Here is a 20041-nt window from a genome sequence, read left to right as displayed (position 1 = left end):
GGGGGGGGAGGGGTTGGAAGAGTGCATGGGGGTCAGGGGACCCATGGCAGATCCCCCCATGCAGCATGGGGCAGTCGGGGGTAACAGAGATCGCTCCCTTCTGGGCAGCATCTGGTGAGTGGGTTTTGTTTTTTTTTCAAAGAGCCGGGAGCTGGGGCAGGCTGGGCAACCCCTGCCATGGCTGGGAAAGCAGGCGGGGGACAGGGCCTGTGTGATTTAGAGATTCGGCTGATTTGGCAGCAGCCAAATCTCCAAATCAGATTTGGCCAAATCGATTCAGGACAGTGATTCAAATCAAATCACTGTCCCCCAAATCAGCTGAATCCGAATCTGAAGTGAACACTATCTCCTTTACACAGACCTATTCAATATCCAGTGAATTTTGACTATGACATGCATAAGCAGCACTGGAAGTAGGGGCCTGATTCTAGAGTCACCTTCCTTGCAAGGCACAGCAGCAGCCACTTCACTGGGAGCAAGGCTCCCTCTTGCTTGCTGTCCTTTTGACCCCATGAATCTTTCACTTTTGGCTACCCAGCGGCCCAGCTCCAACAGAACAGGTGAAGGATATCCTCAGAAGTGCCAAGTGATTTAAGCACTGTCTGGGAATGGGAAATTTGGGCTTAGATCCCCTCAGGGTTCATGGAAAAGTTAGAATGTAGGTCTGTGATATTTTGAGAAGGCGCCTTAATCGCTTACGCTGTTGGGCAAAAGAAGAGTAGCACAACCACCGCAAACCTCAGCATCAAAAAGTTGCTCATTCAGGTTTTTGTTTTTAGCAAAGATCTGTGGACTTGCATAGAATTTATGCACTTCCTGGATAGATTTAGATTACTATAAACAATAAGCAGAGTTGGACATTTAGGCCGCGTTCAGATGAGTATGGTTGTGTGCTGCGTGGTACCACAGACTTGTCTGCAGTGCCACACATTCAGGTGTTCCCCGAACTGCTACCTTGCAGTGCAGAGGTGTTTTTTGACTCCAGGAAATCCCATGGCTGCGGTTTCCCTAGCCCCTAGGACCCCAGGTAAGGCTGCTGGGGTCGGCACCTTGTGCTGCTGCCACTTGTCCCCAGGGAACCAAACATCCACATTCATCTGGACGTGGCATTAGGGTAGAAACAGACTTTGCTTGATGTCACATTTGTGCTTCTGTAACAATTTTTATGGTGGCAAAAAAATTCAGCAAACTTGCCCCTACCTTTTGTTGTACTGCTGATGTGCCACTTTGTTCTGGCCAATGTGTGTTTTGGCCCAGAGCTCCCTGCACTTTCCTGCCACCCCAGGGAGATGCTATGGCAGCTTGAGGGGCCTGGGTAAAATTGGGCATCTCAAGCTCCTGGAGTACCTGCCTGCCTTTTTCTGCTTAGAGATGTGCCATAGGGGAGGCATGTCTCAGTGTGGAGTGTGACAGGGAGACTGACATTGGTCCCTGTTATGAAGAGAATATGAAGTACTTACCTGGTAGGCGTTCCCGGAGTGCAGCGAGGAGAGATGATGTCATCAGACCTCCCTGGTTTGTAATTCCCGACATCTGCAAAGGAAAAAAGGAGGCTAACAAGAAGCTGGTAGGAGCCGGAAAAGCCTAAAAATGACCAACAGAAAGGTTCGACTGCCCGGGACGGGGAAAAAGGAACAACTGGCTAACGTTGCTGCAGTCTGTGCAGAGGCACCGAGTCAGACACAAACTTTCACTGCTGGGCTTGGAGCAGATTTAGTGAGAGTGCGATCATCTGAGGAATACTGGAGACCACTAGAAAAATATTGACTGTTGGGAAAAAGTTAATGGGGATGGGGAGATTGTGAGCTCTTCCCTAAAAAGGCACACTTTACGACAGGACTGAAAAAGAGAGAAAGGAAGGAATTTACATGAAAGTTTGAGGACAAGGTAACAGTCTTTGAACCTATGTAGTGGTAAATGATGATTGATTAATGGCTGAACAAACCTACTGAAGATAAAAGCTGGGTGAAGGACCTGGATTCCCACTAGAAAAAAATAGTAAATGAAGATCCAGAATGGTTGGGCATGGCCAGGGTATAAGGGGAGGTGGAGCCCTGCAAAAATAATCCTGAGATTTGATACTTGTCATTGTATGTGTATCAGTGACCTCTTTCTGTGATCTATTTGTTTTATCAAGGTGTGTCAGGTGAGTTTCCAAAGGAAAAGTAGCAACGCTCATACAAAGTCAGAGGGGAAGAGAACCCTACAGAGAGGAGATCTACAATCATCCTGTAACAAAAATTGTATTGGCCAGGAAGGTTGAACCTGGGAAGGGATAACCTGGCTGCTTAGAAACAGAAGAAAAAATGGACAATGGAACTAGCTGGGGCAGACACAGGCAAGCCTCAGGATTAGTAACAAGCACATGGTATCACTTTGAGGATCTTGCAAAACCAGCAGGCCAAGATGAAGGAACTGATAAAAGTAAGGGCCCAAGAAGCTGAGGCACAAATTATGATTCTTTCACGTCAACATGAGTTAAGTGAGAAGCTGGAGGATCAACAAACAGCCATGGCTTAAGTACCAGATGGCTTAAGGCTTCCTAGAAAGACATCAGAGGATGACATGGAGACATTCCTCGAATCGTTCGAGAGGACTGCAATAATTGCGGGATGGGATCCATCTGGGTGGGCCAGTCAGCTAGGCCCTTATTTGTAGGACCAGCTAAAGTGGCATACAGGGCCTTGTCTAAAGCAGTTGGAAGAGATTACAAAACAGTAAAATGAGCAATTCTATACAGCTTAGAAATCTCTCCAAAATATTATAGACAATGCTTTTGAGCAAAGAAAAAGTTGGAAGAACTGAGACCTCAGTTGTTAGTACAAACATTTAAAGATTTGCTGGAAAAATCAATATAGCTGGAGGGCAAGTCTGTGGCTGAGGTCCTGAATATATTTGCACTACAACAGTTCCACACTTACTTGTGTGGAGATACCCAAAAATAGGTCAGAGGACACCACCAGTGGAGGAGGCCCTACATTTAGCTGAGGTTTTTACAGCTACAGAGCATGATAAACCAGGGAAAGGCAGAAGTGTTACACCAACTGGACAGGGGGAATTCTAGAAACCATTGGCAAAAATTAGAAAACACTATAGGACCAGTTAGAGAATCTAAGAGCTGGGAACTCAGGGAAATAATCTGTTATGGATGTGGAAATCAGGCCCACATCATGAGATTCTGTCCCCAAAAGGGGATCAGTCAGGGGATTTACCCCACGAAGACCAAATGGACTGTAGTTTTGGCAGACATAAAGGTCCTTGGTGATGAGCCAAACCAATAGTAGATGTAACGATCAGGGACCTTATAGTTCCCATGGTGGTAGATACCAGATGTACACAGACTATGATCAGAGCTGACCTGATTTCTTCCCAGGCTGGGGATGAAGAACCACCAGTGAATATGGTCTGTATTCACAGAGCCTTGTATACTTATTGCAGATGGCAGCTGAGACTAACTATTATGGCAGGGGTGGGCAAAATACAGCCTGTGGGCCAGACTTGGCCCACAGAGGGGCTTTGTCTGGCCCACAGCGGGTCCCTTGGTCCCTCCTGGTCCATGCGCTGTCAGGTGGTGGCATGTCCTGCCACACCTTGGCCATGCAGCAGGGCTGGGGCAGTTCCACATCTGGACTGCCTTTCTAGACAGACCAGGTGGTGGCAGCTTCTTGTATCTCCTGCCACTGCTGACCCCAGCCCTGAGGTACAGGTGGGGACCCATGCCACAGCCTTAATCTGGCGCACCCTCCACCTGCCCCAGACTTGCCTGCTTATGCTAAACAGCAGCAGCAGTAGCGTCAGCTGGGCAGAAACTTGCTCAGCACGGAGTAAAAGTGGTCTCTCCCCCTTGTTGCTGCCTGGTGCTTCCTGCTACAGCTACCCAGACCCCACTCCAGGCTGGCCCGCTGCTGTCACTGCTACCTCCAAGCTGCACCACGGGGCAGCGGTGGCAGTGCAAAGCAGATGCAGGGCAGCCCAGCATGAGCTCCAGGTGGCTGTAGCAGGGAGTGCCCCACACCCCTCCCCACACCCATGTGCCTCTGGGGGGGATCTCCACTCACTGCTATGTGCACGCACCCCACTACACACGTAGTTTCATAGTTTCTAGGGTCGCAAGGGATCTGAACAGATCATCAAGTCTGACCCCCTGCCCTGGGCAGGAATGAGTGCTGGGATCATAATACCACAGCCAGATATCTATCCATAGTTTCATAGTAGCTAGGGTCAGGAGGGACCAGAACAGATCATCTAGCCTGACCCCCTGCCACAGGCAGCAATGAATGCTGGGTTCACAAGACCCCAGACAGGTGATCATCCAACCTCCTCTTGAATATGCCCAAGGTAGGGGCAAGGACCACCTCCCTGGGAAGTTGGTTCCAGATTTTGGCCACCCTAACTGTAAAATATTGCCTTCTGATCTCCAACCTAAACCTAATCTCCCTCAGCTTATGACCATTGTTCCTCGTCACCCCAGGTGGTGCTGGGGAGAAAAGAGCTCTGCCTATTTGCTGTTTTTTCCCCCCTGAGGAGCTTGTAGGCAGCCACCAGGTCCCCCCTCAGCCTCCTCTTGCTGCGGCTGAACAGGTTCAGGTCCTTCAGCCTCTCCTTGTAGTGCCTGTCCTGCTGCCCTCTCACCAAGTGGGTGGCCCTCCTCTGAACCATCTCCAGGCTGGCCACATCCTTTTTGAAGTGCGGCGCCCAGTACTGGACGCAGTACTCCCACTGCGGCCTGGCCAAAGTCACAGAGAGGGGGAGTATCACCTCTCTGGACTGGCTTGAGATGTACCTTGTCACGCATCCAAAGGTATGGCTGGCCTTGCTGGCTGCGGTCTGGCATTGGTGGTTCGTGTTCATCTTGGAGTCAATAATGACTCCAAGACCCCTTTCCACCTCTGTGCTTTCAAGAAGGGAACTCCCCATCCTGTATGTATGCTGTGGATTCCTTCTCCCAAGGTGCAGCACCCTGCATTTTTCTACGTTGAACCCCATTCTATTCTCATCTGCCCACTTTTGTAGTCTGTCTAAATCTAGTTGCAGCCTCTCTCTCCCTTCAGGTGTGTCCACCTCACCCCACATCTTAGTGTCATCAGCAAACTTAGACAGCGTGCTTTCCACCCCCTCGTCCAAGTCGCTGATGAAGATGTTAAAAAGTACGGGCCTGAGGACCGAGCACTGCTCACATCTCAGCTGCCCCCAGACCATGTGAGTGGCCCTCCTCTGGACCCTCTCAAGATTAGCCACATCCCTCTTGAAGTGCGGCACCCAGAACTGAATGCAGTACTCCAACTGCAACCTGACCAGCACTGCATAGCAGGGAAGGATCACCTTCCTGGACCTGCTTGTGATGCCTCGGTAGATGTACAACAAGGTGCAGTTAGCCTTACTGACGATCTCCCCGCATTGGCCACTCATGTCCATCCTGAAATCAACAATGACTCCAAGATCCCTTTCAGCCACTGTGTTGTTTAGAAGGGTATTACCCAGCCTATAGGTATGTGTGGCAGAGTGGGCTCCCTAACCAGCCACAGTGCTAGTTTTCCCCACCTGCCTCTGGGCATGCTGCCCACCTGTCTCTCCTGCCATGCCTTGCTGATATCTAATTAGGATGTTAATTAGGCGGGAGGCTGCCCATTCTTGCCCTGATGCCAAGAAGCACTATCTGTGGCTTTGTTCCTCCCCTATACCGCAGCCCAAGCCTTGCAGATGGCATCCAGGTGACAACGCTCCTGGCCTACAGCCAGACCAAGTTTAGCCCTCGTTGTCAGGCCTCAGACACACGCACATTCATACCGCCCTCCTCTCACACTCCACCCCCTCTCATAGGGTCTCTTTTACCTGACCAGTGCCAAGCTTGGTAGTGGGGGTCTACTATAGACCTCCTCACCAGGATGATGAGCTAGACAAAGTATTCTCCAGGCAGCTCTCAGGTGCCATACAAGCAAGGGAGGCAGGGGTCATGGGGGATCTAAATTGCCCGGACATCTGCTGGAAGGAATAGATAGCCAAAACAAGCTGCTCATGGAGGTTCTTACACTGTGTGCAGGACCTCCACCTAACCCAGGTGGTGTCCAGTCCCACCAGGGGTAGCGCCTTGCTAGACCTGGACTTAGCAACAGGGGATGATCTTGTGGGGAACCTGTGAGTACACAGTAACCTGGGAGATAGTGCCCATCACTTGATAGAGTTCACTATCCAGTGTAGGGTGAGAAAAATATCCAGTGAGGCTAAAGTGTTAGACTTCAGAAGGGCCAACTTTAGTAAACTTAGAAGGCTAGTTAGTGAGGTAATGGAACTCAAGAGCATCGAGCAAATGGGGGTTCAGGAGGGTTGGAGGTTTCTCAAGGGAGTGATCCTTGGGGCACAAAAGGGGAGTCTATCCCCTTACACAGGAAAGGGGGTAAGGGGATTAAAAAGCCCCTTTGGCTGAACAGGGAACTCCAGGAAAGACTGGGGGCAAAGAACAAGATTTATAGGCAGTGGAAGCAGGGGGCAGCCACCAAGGAGACATACATCTCCCTGGCACGCTATTGCAGGGAATCAGTTAGGCAGGCCAAGGCAGGGCTGGAGCTTAGGCTGGCTACAACAATTAAGGACAATAAAAAGTCCTTCTACAGATACATAGCGAGCAAAAGGAAGGCGCAGAGTAATATAGGGCCCCTGCAGGACAAATCAGGACAGTTGGTGGTTGACCCAGGGAAAAAGGCAGAGCTCTTCAATGAGTTCTTTGCTTCAATATTCCTAAGTACTGACCAAGACAATTCCCCCACCTTGAACATAGACAAATGTCCAAAAGGCACCAGACCACCAAAGGTTAGTGCTGACTTAATTAAGGAGCACTTGGAAGGGCTGGATTGGTACAAATCAGCTGGCCCAGATGACCTCCATCCACAGGTGCTGAAGGAATTGGCCAATGTCATAACTGAGCCACTGGCACGGCTGTTTGAGCACTCCTGGTGCTCCAGCCAGATCCCTGAGGACTGGAAAAGGGCCAATGTGATGCCCATTTTTAAGAAGGGGAGAAGGGATGAGCTGGGTAACTTTAGGCCAGTCAGTCTTACCTCTGTCCCTGGGAAAAAAATCATCAAAGAGAGCATTTGTGAAGGCCCAGCAGGGGAAATGATGCTGAAAGGAAACCAGCATGGGTTCGCCACAGGTAGATCCTGCATGACAAACCTTACAGCCATTTATGAACAGGTCACACATTGCCTTGACACAGGAGCTGAGGTTGATGTCATCTACCTGGATTTTAGGAAGGCCTTCCACACAGTTTCACATCCTATTCTCATAGGAAAGCTAGCAGGCTTTGGAGTGGATGGCTACACAGTGAGGTGGGTGGCCAACTGGCTTAGACACTGCACCCAGAGAGTGGTGGTGGACAGGTCGTTCTCGGTCTGGAAGGAGGTGGGCAGTGGGGTCCCGCAAGGTTTGTTCCTTGGACCGGTGTTATTTAATATCTTCATCAGTGATTTGGACAAGGGTGTGGACAGCACCCTCTTCAAGTTCGCAGATGGTACCAAGTTATGAGGCAAAGTTAATACACCAGAGGGCAGGGAGCAAATACAGGCTGACCTGGACATGTTGGATCAATGGGCGGAACGAAATAGGATGCAATTTAACAAAGATAAATGTAAGTTTCAGGGGATCTGTTCAGGTCCCTCCTGACCCTAGCTACTATGAAGGTACTCCACTTAGGAAGGAGGAATCCCCAGCACACCTATAGGTTGAGGATGACCTCCTCAGCAGCTCAGAGGCTGAGAGAGATCTTGGAGTTATAGTTGACTCCAAGATGAACATGAGCCGGCAGTGTAATGAGGCCATCAACAAAGCCAATGGCACCTTGTCATGTATTAGCAGGTGCATGACCAACAGATAAAGGGAGGTGATGCTCCCCCTCTATGTGGCATTGGTCAGGCCGCAGTTGGAGTACCGTGTCCAGTTTTGGACGCCGTGCTTCAAGAGGGACACGGAGAATCTGGAGAGGGTTCAGAGGAGGGCCACTCGCATGATTAGTGGCCTCCGTGAAAGACCCTATGAGGGGAGGTGGATAGAGCTGTATCTCTTCAGCCTTCACAAGAGACAGCTGAGGGGAAACTTTGTAACTGCCTATAAGTTTATCAAGGGAGGACAACAGGGAATTGATGATGTGCTATTTACCAGAGCACCCCAGGAAGTAACTAGGAATAATGGGTGCAAACCAGCGGAGGGTAGATTTAGGTTAGACATTAGGAAGACATTTTTTACGGTAAGGGTGGCCAGAATTTGGAATGGGCTTCCAAGGGAGGTAGTACTATCACCTAACTTGGAGGTCTTCAAGAGGAGGCTTGATAGTCACCTGGCTGGGGTCATCTGACCTCGGCCCTCTTTCCTGCCAGGGGCACGGGGTCAGACATGATGATCCCTTCCAACTCTACAATCTATGAATCTAAGCTGGCCCAAGCCCCTCCCAGGGCAACTCTATACACTCAGACATACTGGGCTCCCAGCCCTCTGGTTTCCCCCTCACTGGGACTCCAGATCTTTGCCCCCTCCCTGGGGCCACCCCCTTACCAGGGCTATAGGGCTTCCCTCCCCAGTGGGGCTCAGGTGGCCGTAACTGTGCCTGGCCCCTTCTGGGTCTTACAACCTTCCTAGGTTCAGGTGGCTACAGCCATGCCTGGCCCCCTTGTAGCCACTCTTATTAATGTCACCAGCCACACACTGGGCCCCCAAATCAAGCACCCAAAGATCTCTCACCAAGTCATTGCCTGTGACTAAGTCCATGTATCCACACACGCCCACACAGACACCCCACACACACCCCCAGGCACCCTTACCTCCACACACCCCACAAGCCCTATACCCACCCACCCACACAGACACAAACACCCAAATATCCCCACAAATCCCCATACCCACCTCCCCACATCCACAGACATCCCCACACCCCATACACACACAAATCCACACACACCTCCACAGCCCCCCACCAACCTCATACCCATACCCCCAGCCCCCCAATATAGAAGAGTAAGACTTCATTTTGAGCTATTATGCAATCATATCTATATACACAATGCAAACACACAAATAAGGACAAAATTGTTTTTATATAAAATTAAAATATGTTATTATGGATGGTTGATTTTTAGTATATAGTTTGGTTTTTTCCCCAGTTCCAAGATGGCAATCCCTCTTCCCAAACAGAGTACTTCTGGGGCAAGGGGAGGGACTTCTGGTGGCAAAGGCCATGGGTTAGGGTGCAGGACTGCCAGTCCCAAGATGGCAATCAGGGGGCGGGGCACATGTCAAGGGGTGGAGCTACCCTTGCAACCCTCAACAGCTTACCAAAACTCATTAAGTGGTCCTCCAGCCAAAATAATTGCTCGCTTCTGTGTTATGGGAAGAACAGAAGACATAGTATTAGGGCTAGCAGAAACCTTACCATGTCCAATGCTGTTGGGAGTAGATTGGCCCTACCTCCAAGAGGTGGTGGGTCAAACAATGGAGAGACTCAAAAAGAGATGGGGCAGGGGACTTGCAGACTGAGGGTTTTATGGGGGTGGAGGCAGAGAGCATTCCACAACCCATGGCCCTGGATACAACATTGGATCTGGAGGAGATTATAAGGGATGGTCAGTTCAGAGAACAGGAACAAGAACTGATATTCCAAACCATCTTTAAGGAAGGGTTAGCTAAGCAAGAAGGGGAGTTTATGAATCCTGGACTAGCTGAAGCTTTTCCCAGATTTGAGGTAAAAAATGGCAAATTATATAGGGTCAAACATGGGAAAGTGGAGGAGGAGGAGGTATTACAAATTTTAGTACCATGGAAATATTGACAGACTCTCTTGTGGGTGGCATACACTCTCCCTATGGGAGGTCACCTGGAGCATGACAAAACAGAGGCACAACGCAAGCAGTGAGTATTTTAGTCTGGCCTCTGTAAACAGGTGAAGACATATTGCTGTGATTGATTAGACTGTCAGAGAATTTCTGATATATGCCCTCTCCTGGTGTCCCTTTTTCCATTGTCATTAGTAGAAAGACCCTTTGACCATATTGCCATGGAAATTGCGGGACCTTTCCCCAAGAGTAGTGTGTGATATCATCAATTTGTCCAAGTGCTGGTAGACTATGCCATGAGATTTCCAGAAGCTATTCCTTTGAGGTCCATTTCTGCTCCAAAAAATAGCGGAGAAACTTATAAAATGGATATCTAGGGTAGGGATACCACAGGAGATCCTTATGGATCAAGGGAGGAATTTTATATCTAGGGGGGTTTGTGCTAAACTCAAAATCCAAGAACTTAGAACATCCATCTACCATCTGCAAACAGAGAGATTGGTTGAAAGTTTCAACTGCACTTTAAAGGGGATGCTTCAAGTGTGTATTCAAGGGGACCGCAAAGGTGGGAACTGCTGATACCTCCATTATTGTTTGCTATTAGGGAGGTACCTGAGGCTTCTATGGGGTGTACACCATTTGAATTAGTTTATAGACACCGCCATGAGGCTTATTAGATGAAGTCTGTGAGAGGTGGTTAGAGGAGAGTCTGGGGAGAGATTATAGGCCCAAGCAGGTACGTGAGTTTCAAGAGAGGTTAGAATGGGTACGAAACATTGCTCAGAAAAAGCTAGAGAAAAGTCAGTGTTGCTGGGCATCTAGGGGTGCCTCCGCCTTCAAGAGCAGAAACAGCTTAGCAAAGGAGCCTGGGAGGCTACACAGAGCCCCACAGCTGCAGGTTGCCTGAGTAACAAGCTAATGAGTTAATTAGCCCGCACCTGCAGGCAGTCAGCTGACTGGAAGGAGTCAGAGCCCATGGCACATATAAGCTCAGGGCTGAGGCTGGTTGTGGGTCACTCTCTCTTTGGCAACTGTCAGGAGAAGGAGTGCCTGTACAAGAGAGTGGACCCATGCATCTGGTTGCCTGCTTTGCTATCTCCAAACACAGTAAGACTCTAGGGGCTCACAAGGTGCCCAGAGATAAAAGGGGCTGGTATTCTAAAGTGTGTGGGGGAGTTGGCCCACTTAAAGGAGCAGAGTGCTCCCTTTATTATTAATGTTATGTTGTAGCCCAGGGGCTCAGGTTTGTGTTACTGTTTGCATCAGTGGACCAGGAAGAAGCTAATAGGGGAGGAGGATGCCTCACTGGGGGCACATGACTGTGTAGAACCCTAGCACCAGAGGGGTGCAGTCTCAGGGGCTACAGAGAGCCCAGTGCCAGAGGGGCACAAGCTGCAAGGGGCTGGAGAACCCAGCACCAGAGGGGTGTGAGCTGCAAGGGCCAGGGACCCAGTAATAAAAGGAGTTTGTGGGCTAGTGCCTCAAAGCCAGGCTCACCACAGTAGGTCTTGGCTAGAAGGCCTAGCTATATCAAAGGGGCAGAGTCTGAGTAGGCCAAGGCCCCAACAGAGCATAACAGCAATGTAACACATGCGAGGCAAGAGGCATGGTAAAGGGGTGGTTGGAGCCACACAATTGACCTATAAGGCCTGAGGTGTCTCATGCAGCACCATACTGAAGAGAGGCCTGGTAAAGGGCCTACAGATCAGAGAGCTTGAGTAAGGTTCAGTGAACCAGGGCTAAGCGAAGGCTCGTGGGCAGCCTCCTGAGTTATCTTTCCATCAAAGATATGGCAGGCGAGATAAGAGGGTGCCCTCAGGGCAGGGAGACTGCGAGCTCTTCCCTAAAAACGTGTACTTTATGACAGAACTGAAATAGAGAGAAAAAGGGAGGAATTTACATGGAAGTTTGAGGATGAGGTAACAGTCTTTGAGCCTACGTAGTGGTAAATGATTATTAATTAGCGGTGGAACAAACCTGCTGAAGATAAAGGCTGGGTGAAGGATCTGGACTGCCACCAGAAAAAATAGAAAATGAAGATCCAGAATGGTTGGGCATGGCCAGGGTGTAAGAGGAGGTGGAGCCCTGCTGCAATAATCCTGATATGAGATACCTGTCATTGAGTGTGCATCAGTGGCCTCTTTTGTGATCTATTTGCTTTTCTCCCATCAGCACACGGCAGGAGAGTTTTCCAAAGGATAGGTAGCAATGCCCATACAAAGTCAGAGGGGAAGAGAACTCTAAACAGAGGAGATCTACAATCATCCTGTAACATGGAGGCATGGGACCTGAGGAATCCCAGGCACCCTGTATCTCCACACCAGTCCCCACATGGCTCCAGGCCTCCATGGGACCTGTGATGACCTGTTCCTCATGCAGTAGCATGGGTAAGCGCAAGTCCCAGTGGGAGAGTTTGAAGGGGGCATGGGAGCCAGTTAATCCCCAGCACCTCATACCTCAGAACAGGTACCCACATTGCTTTAGGCAGAGGCATGAGTCAGGGGTCATCATATGTTCTGGCATCAAGGCACAGGGTGCTGGGGATTCCCCAGTTCCCACACCCCACAACTTGTGCCTCCATACCAGATCTCAGCAGGGAGGCACAGGGTCCCAGGAATCCCCAGGGCTGCCACACTGCCCCACACCTCCTTATTGGACCTACACTGATCCTTGCTTTATGCTGAGGCATGGATCAGGAGGGATCTCACCACAGGGCAGTGTGGGAGCTGAGGAATCCCAGTTCTTCCTTGCCAGGACCCATATTAGTCTGTGCTTCAGGTGGAGGCACAGGCCAGCATGGAGGCACAGGGTGCCAGCTCCTGCACTGCTCCACACTGTGTGAGGACCTGCGCTGATCCAGGCCTCAGTGCAGTACCCAACATGGGGCAGCAAAGGACCCAGGAAATCCCCAGGCATGAGGAACATTTATGTTGCTCAGTAAAGCAAATGTCTCACCACAGCTGATCCACTTCAGATCAGCAATGTCTGTTTCTAGTCTTAGATGCATAAACATCCATAATGGTTCACTTCTGAGCATGCACAATAAGCCAAATCTAGATGCCTAGGGAACATTCAGGCCAAATTAGATATATATATGGAATTAGAGCATCTCACTGAACTTCTGGCTGCAGGCTTTATTCTATGGGTAGAAAAGGCGTGTGTTTAATGACTTATGTGACAAGCGAGAGTTTGTGGGTGATATTTTTTATTGGACCGACTGCATGGTTGGGAGACACCTAAAAGCTAGACAGCCTACAAGCAGGGTATATGCAAAATAAATCCTTTCAGCAAGGATGTTTGACAACAGGGTAACAGATATGAATAAGTAGAAAAAAAATGCCAATCATTCCCCAGAATGAAATGATATTGAGGCTTCTCCTTCCTCATCTCTTAGGGAGAACTAACTCTCTAGACAGAGCTTCTGTCTGTCCTTGTCACTGTCTATGAGGACAACACATTTAAGTATGTATGGCAGAAAACTGGACTTACACTCCATACAGTTTCTGAAATGAAGGGGTGAAAACATTCTGAATAATGACCAACTCTCTAATGTCACAGAAATGAGAATTACAGATTTCTGTGAAGTACTCCTAGCAAAGTTCTCGTTGAATAAGAGGAAGAATTCAAAGCATCTGATTAAAGAGTGATGGACTTTATGGTTCCAATTCTTCTCTTATAAACCTGTAAAGTGTAAGTAACTCTGCTGGAGTCAGTGGAATTATACAAGTGGAAAATTACATAAGAGGAGAATCAGACACATTGTTCTCCAAAAAGCTTACTGATAAGCCATTAATTGCTAAAGAGAACAAAAGCCATCAAAAGGATTTTAAATTATTTTCAGGACCCAGGAGACAAACTTATTAAATACCCTTTCACAGAGAAAACTAGTTCCAAATTTGTGAATGCAAAGGCGGCAAACCCAGAAGTCAGATAAGTGGATGATCATTTTGAAAGCATATTTTGTGGGGGAAAACTAGCCCTATTACTTTCAGAGATATTCAAACAAGTCCAGGTAAAATAAAATAACCTTAAACTCATTCCTTCCTCCATGCTGAATATAAGACAAGCCTGTCTGAATGTTGGAAGAATTCACTTTACTCCTGCTTCGTCCTTATGTCTTATGCCAAACTGGGCTCACAAATAGAGAAGCCTATCAGTGATTTTAATAGGACCATCAACAGGAAGTACTAGAAGCCTGCAGTGAAACCTTGGTTCTTTAAGGCTGGTCTTTAACCTTGGTTCTTTATGTCATTCTTTTTGTTGTGAGACTTCTCACCTTGCTTTGCAGACCCTGACACTTGGGCGGAGTGGCCATGTATCAAAGCTAAAGAACATTTTGCCATTTGCTCTTCATTAAATCCATACCAGGGAGGTGATAGACTGAGGAATGCAGAAGGAACAATATAAGAAGAACCATTGGTAAGCAACAGAGATAATGAAATTTGGTCCAACTTCTGGATGTAGAATGGTTTGTAGGAAGTGAAACCCCAGTGACCATCCCTGGTCTCATTTCCCCATTCCCTTCTTAGCCATTTCTGTTACTTAGTCATTTTAATCTACTGCTTGCACTCTCTCTCTCACTTCATGTTTGGGTCTATCATGAAGTCTGAATGGTCTCTTGCCACTTGTCTCTTGCTACTTCATTGGGATGATCACCTTCCTTCAGATACCTAGCAGGTTCTGATCTTCTTCCCAGACCATATCAGGCACATTTACGTTGTGCCAGGAACTACCACCATGTACTTGGCACCAGTCTGTGGCCACATCTACGTAAGTGGTGGACCGTGCAGTTGTTACTGATTGCACAGCAACCGGCGTTACTGAGGAGTACCGTTGCTGCATGATTGTGCATTACTGCACAGTTGCATGATTTTTTCCTGATGCAACTGTGCAGTAGTTTGTTACTACTGTGCAGTAGCATTGCGTCACATCACAGTTAGTGCCCAGCAATGCTGCTGCATGGTAGCAATGAGCTATGGTGCAGTAGCTTGTTGCTACTTGGCCATAGCATCTTGTATAAATGTGCCTTGTGAGTACTACATTCCAAAGAAAAGAAGCATTCAGCTGTTCTTTGGTGTGAACCCAGGCCCCACCCAGTGCTACTCTTGAGTTTGGGTGTGCTCCTGAGAACGGCTACATGGTATTTTTTGGAATGGGGCATGTGCACAGCAGGAGTAAATGAAAAAGGGTACACTTTCAGGACTGCATTCACTAAAATGGTGCCATACAATGTAGATATACCTATCATCTCCAGGGATCTTGGTTTTCTATTTCCCACAGAAAAATGGAAAACCCCATGGAGTTTCCCTTTAAACAGAGGGGAAAAAAGTAGATTTTTCATTTTAACAGAGATACCCACAGATTTTCCACATTTGCAAAAAGTTCTCTGCAGGCTGGCAGATTTCCAGCCTGCAAGAGCTTCTCGCACAAAGGGCAGCAAACCCTAAGCCCTGTCCTGAGGGGAAGGAAGAGGGGAAGGGGCAGGGTCTGAGAGTCTCAGTCAGCTAGGGCTTGGCTCAGACTCACTTTCCCTCCTGGAGTCTTTGAGGTAAGTGGGGCTTGCAGGGGGTTGAGTGCCAGCTGGGAGCCCCCTCCAGCAGGGCTGGTGGGGCTAGGGGGTTGCAGGTTGGGGATGAGGGACACTGGCAGGGTTGGAAGGGGGACCCTGTGGGGCAGGTATGGGTGTGGGTGACTGCCAGGGCCGGGGGGGAGGTGCAGGTTGGGGGCTGTAGGAAGAGCCAGCAGGGCAGGTGGGAATAGGGTGGAGGTATATGGATGGGGGCTAACAGAGCGGGGAGGTGTCCATGGGAAGTCCCACGTGGAGGCCAGCCCGAGCTGATGACATGTGGACCAGTAGCTGTGTGCCATCGAGCTGGGTGGAAAACTGCACATGGAGGCATGGAGTAGTGCACCATCAGGCCAGGTGGACTCCTGCTTGCCTTCATGTGCAGCTTCCCACTGGAGTGCTGGAAGCCCAATGTGGTGGCATGGAGCCCACCCAGCCCAATGGTGCACAGCTCCTGGTCCACGTGCTATTGGGCCAGGCCGGCTGGCTCTGTGCTTCCATGCAGGGCTTCCAGCACTCCAGTGGGAAACTATCTATGGAGACATAGGCCCTGCAATCCCCACATACTCCCATGCCCATCCCCCAGAAATCCCCATAAGCCGCACCCCCACACCCTTCACAACCTCTGATAAACCCCACACACGCAACACCCCCCACACCTTCACAAATCCACTTCACACATCCCCCTCACACCCACCCCTCAACCATACAAAGTACCTGCATATATTTCTAAAGAAGGTTCAAAGTGTTATATTTAGTTTTTTGTGAAATAAATAAATAAAAGTAATCAATTTTGCATAATTTTGAATTTTCCTGTATATAATTTTCAATGTTTCTGTGCATAATTTTGATTTTTTTTTTCTGCACATAATTCCCTGGGGTGTACAGAGTGGGCTCAGCAGGAGCTCTGATTTTCCATGATGAAAAACCCAAAATCAAATGCCAAAATATATAGGTGTTTAAAATTTATTTTATTATAGTGATTGAGGCACTGGTAGGCTTCCAAATGGCTTTAAAACTGTAAATATATCAAAAAAACATTATGTTCAACAAAATAGAGAGAGAGAGATAGTAGCCTTTCATTTTAATCACAGATTTGGGGGTTTTTATCAGAGAATTTGTGATTTTTTTTTTTTTTTTAATCCAGAGAAAACCAGGATCCCTGCTCTAATTCATACAGTGTAGCAGCTGGAGCAGCTTGGTGGATACATGAAGATGATACTAGGAGAGAATACTCTTGTGCTTAGGACCCAGGCAACTTTTGTTGCAGAAGCTGGAAATTGTGAAGATCACAAAGCAGAGAATTGTGGAAACAAAAAAGGATTGCTTCACTCTGAAAATTACATTTTATCCCTGTCTCAGCAACTGAGTTTCTTGGGAAAATCACTCTGCTTCTTCACAGTTTGGATGTGGTTGACTGGTGAGTCACAATGGCTGGGATGGGTAGTATGCATCTGGATAACAGTGTGGATCACATGTCTAGCATTTTGCAGGAGACCTAGCTATATAAACCTTCTGGGACTTCTGCATGGAGGATATAGTCACTAGAGGTCAGGCACAAAGAACATGGGACAGTTGTCTGAGGGATGCACAGTCAAAAAAGACGAGAAGACTTGATTTTTCAGTTATGACATGCCTGGGGGTGCCTGTCCATGCTGTAAAATACCCACCCACTAAAGTTGCTAGCAGAAATATGAACATAATACTAGTATTCATAGGTGCAAATGATTTCAGTTTGTGGTGAGGTCTTGAACTGTGCTTTTAGTCAACTGTATCATAGTGTTCATAGTGGCAGAGCCCTTAAAACCTTTTGCTATGGATCCAAAGCCAGAAGACTAAGCCTGTGGACTTCTGCTGAAGCTGCCCCCATTGTTCCGGCTGTCAGCAGGTACCTGGTCATTCAGGCTGGTCATTAGCCTCAATGTGATGCCAGCCACATTACTCCTCTGTGTTCTCTGTTGCCTACAGAACTCGATGTGCCTTCCTCATGCATGCCCAGTGGACTAGGTTGGAAGTTGACCTTTGATCTTTTTTTACTATTATCCAGCTAATTGAACAGTAAAATGTTGCTGTCTGTATAGGGTTTTGGACTTATAGGGTGTGTCTATATGTGCACATTAACATGGAGCAATAAATTCTGTTGCTTACTGTGCTGGAGTTTCTTGCTCCCGGGTGCCATGTTTATACGCATGCCTAGGGACTGCAGCACATTGAGCCAGATTGGAGCAGCCCCTGCTGGCAGGGAGCCTAGGAAGTCAGCCTACCAACCTGGGGCTGCTCCAACCTGACTCAATGTGCTGCAGAGAGGCTGGCTGGGGCATGAGGGTGCTCTAGTGTGAGGCTAGCCAGCAAGCAGCACACTCATGCCTCAGCTAGCTGCATCAATATCTACATGTGCAGTGCTGTGGAGTAAAAAACTCCACAGCAGGATAGTATTTGTATTTACAAATACTATCTTGCTGTGGAGTTTTAGTTTCCTGAGGCCTAATTGGGCTGCATGTGTAGACGTTGAGATGTTTACTGTGGAGCTAATCCAGGGGTGGGCAAAATGGGGCTCAGGAGCCAGAGGCGGCCTGCCAGGCCATTCTATCCAGCCCACAGGGCCCCTAAGAAATTTAGAAAATTAATATTAATCAGCCCTGAGCTGCCTGTGATGCGGCCCTCAATGGTTTGTCAAAACTCAGTAAGCGGCCCTCTGCCCAAAATAATTGCCCATCCCTGAGCTAATCAGTCTACTCTGCAGCAAACATCTTGTGTAGATGCACCCAAAGATGGTTTCTCTCCTGACCTATCCATTAAAGCCAGTAGGAAGGTACAAATGTAATTCAGGGGAGAATTTAACCGTAAGCAACTTGGGCAAGGGAATGTATCCTGCCATACAAGGGCCACATTCACTTATAGCATATCTTATGTGATTGCTAATAATAAAACAATAATAGATTGAGAAAACCCATCAAAAGTTGGCTTCCATTGTGTTTCCAAGGGCATACTCAAGAATTGCCCAAAAAGTAGCTTAACATTTTAAAATATTAAAGCAGCTAATGTCAAAGTCATGGCTATACTTCTGCAGTGTCCCTTTGCTGGGCATTAGCTAGTCGGCATCACATCCGTTCCAGTGTGTTATTAAAACACTGAATCAGGAGCATTAATTAAACAGATTCTGATGATGGTTTTTAACACATGCCAGCTGGCCCACATCCAGCATAAGAGGAGGAACATTGTGCATACTCATGGTCAGTGATGACTTTGATCTTTGAAGAGCTTTGTAGCAGCGGAAGGAAATGGGAGGATAAGAGGAACTGAGAAGAGCGCAAGCCGTCAAGGGAAAGAAGTGACATGGAATAGAGTGGGAAATATGCTCCACAGCTTGAAAAAAAATGTAGTGGTGGCCTTCCTTCCTCCCCCTCACTCCCCACTCCAGGCAAAAAACATTGTTATAAATCACATCACATAAGGCAATATTCATTATTGATCCCATAAACACTTACTAATGTGAGTAGTATTGCTCACTTGAGTAGTCCTGTGGATGTCCCATTGCTACCAAGGGGATCAGTCCTTGAAGTAATATCAATTAATAGCTATATCTGCAGGATCTGGGCCCAACGTTGTATTAAAATGGTGACACAAACAAAAAACACAGCTGTAGGTTTCTTCAGTTCAAACCAGAATAGTACACTGAGAATTAAACAAAACATTTTAAAATCCCAGTGAAAATCATGAATGGTTCTTTTTATTTACTATTTGACTAGTACCTGCACTATACTAGGGGTTTTCAGACAGGTAAAAAGATATTATCCCTGCCCATAACATGAACATATTAGGTAGACAGACACTGTGCAAAGCACCAGGATGGGGAAGACTGTCAATCAAAAATAGCATGAAAATGTAGTGAAGAGTATTCCATGTCTTGATGGTTTCGAACATTTTAATTCATATATTTTAATAGTTTGACTTTCCTGTACTAACTATTAGTATTAAGGGCAGTAAGGAGATGGAACTGAGTTTCCATTTTAAGAAGTATAACTGATGGACAACTATTCTGATTTCAGTTTGGCTTTCTTCCCTCTTTCGGTCAGGAATGAACCAATGTCCTTCTGTTGTGCTATAGGACACAGGGCTGGTGATGTGCTGTCTTTTAAGTGAGGCTTAAGACTGAGTTCACAACCATTTGTAGTCATTAACAATTGTAACAGGGAGCCTAGGGCTCCTGTTACTTTCAGGGAGAAACTGCCCAGGGAGGTCCCCAGATGGGGAAAGATTCTGTTTGAGGAGCAGCAGTAGAACTGGCTACCAGAGGGAGTGTGGGCTATGAGTGCCCACTGCAGAGCAACTAGTTCTGCAGTAGTACAACAGAGCAGAGCCAGCATGGGCAGTAGGAAGCCTATTGCAGTGCTGGCAGTTTAACAGAATTGCAATAGGGTAGAACCCTGAATAGGAGACAATATGCTGCTATAGTGGTGGCTAGCACAAAATCATAGAAAGCAGTAGTAAGCTATCTTGTAGACCAGTTAGCAAACTTAATTCAAAAGCACCTGTGGCCACTTTAAAGAAGTCACCAGACTAGAAAGGGGTTTGAGCCAAGGCAGTCAGTCCCACCCTGGAGGTTGAAGGGGAGATGGCTTTTGCTGGGAGATGGCTGCTGTTGGATTATTTACAG

General features: G+C 47.8%; 2 long non-coding RNA genes across 2 annotated transcripts in view; both read left to right on the top strand.

The window, feature by feature from the left end:
- The window catches only part of LOC102372822, a 9301-nt gene extending 5888 nt beyond the window's left edge, over positions 1-3413 (top strand). Inside the window, exon 4 of the long non-coding RNA XR_324363.3 lies at positions 2138-3413. This is a non-coding gene — a long non-coding RNA (uncharacterized LOC102372822). The remainder of the gene's footprint in view (positions 1-2137) is intronic.
- A 7433-nt stretch (positions 3414-10846) lies between these two features.
- LOC102373075 lies at positions 10847-16635 on the top strand. The gene is made up of 3 exons (XR_324365.1): positions 10847-10925; positions 14107-14237; positions 16532-16635. It is a non-coding gene; the product is annotated as an uncharacterized LOC102373075 (long non-coding RNA).
- Positions 16636-20041: the final 3406 nt, after the last annotated feature.

This window comes from Alligator sinensis, unplaced genomic scaffold (genome assembly GCF_000455745.1).
Source record: "Alligator sinensis unplaced genomic scaffold, ASM45574v1 scaffold191_1, whole genome shotgun sequence".
Lineage (NCBI taxonomy): Eukaryota > Metazoa > Chordata > Crocodylia > Alligatoridae > Alligator > Alligator sinensis.
The sequence above is the reverse complement of the archived record's forward strand: the minus strand, read 5'-3'. Positions and strand labels throughout refer to the sequence as shown.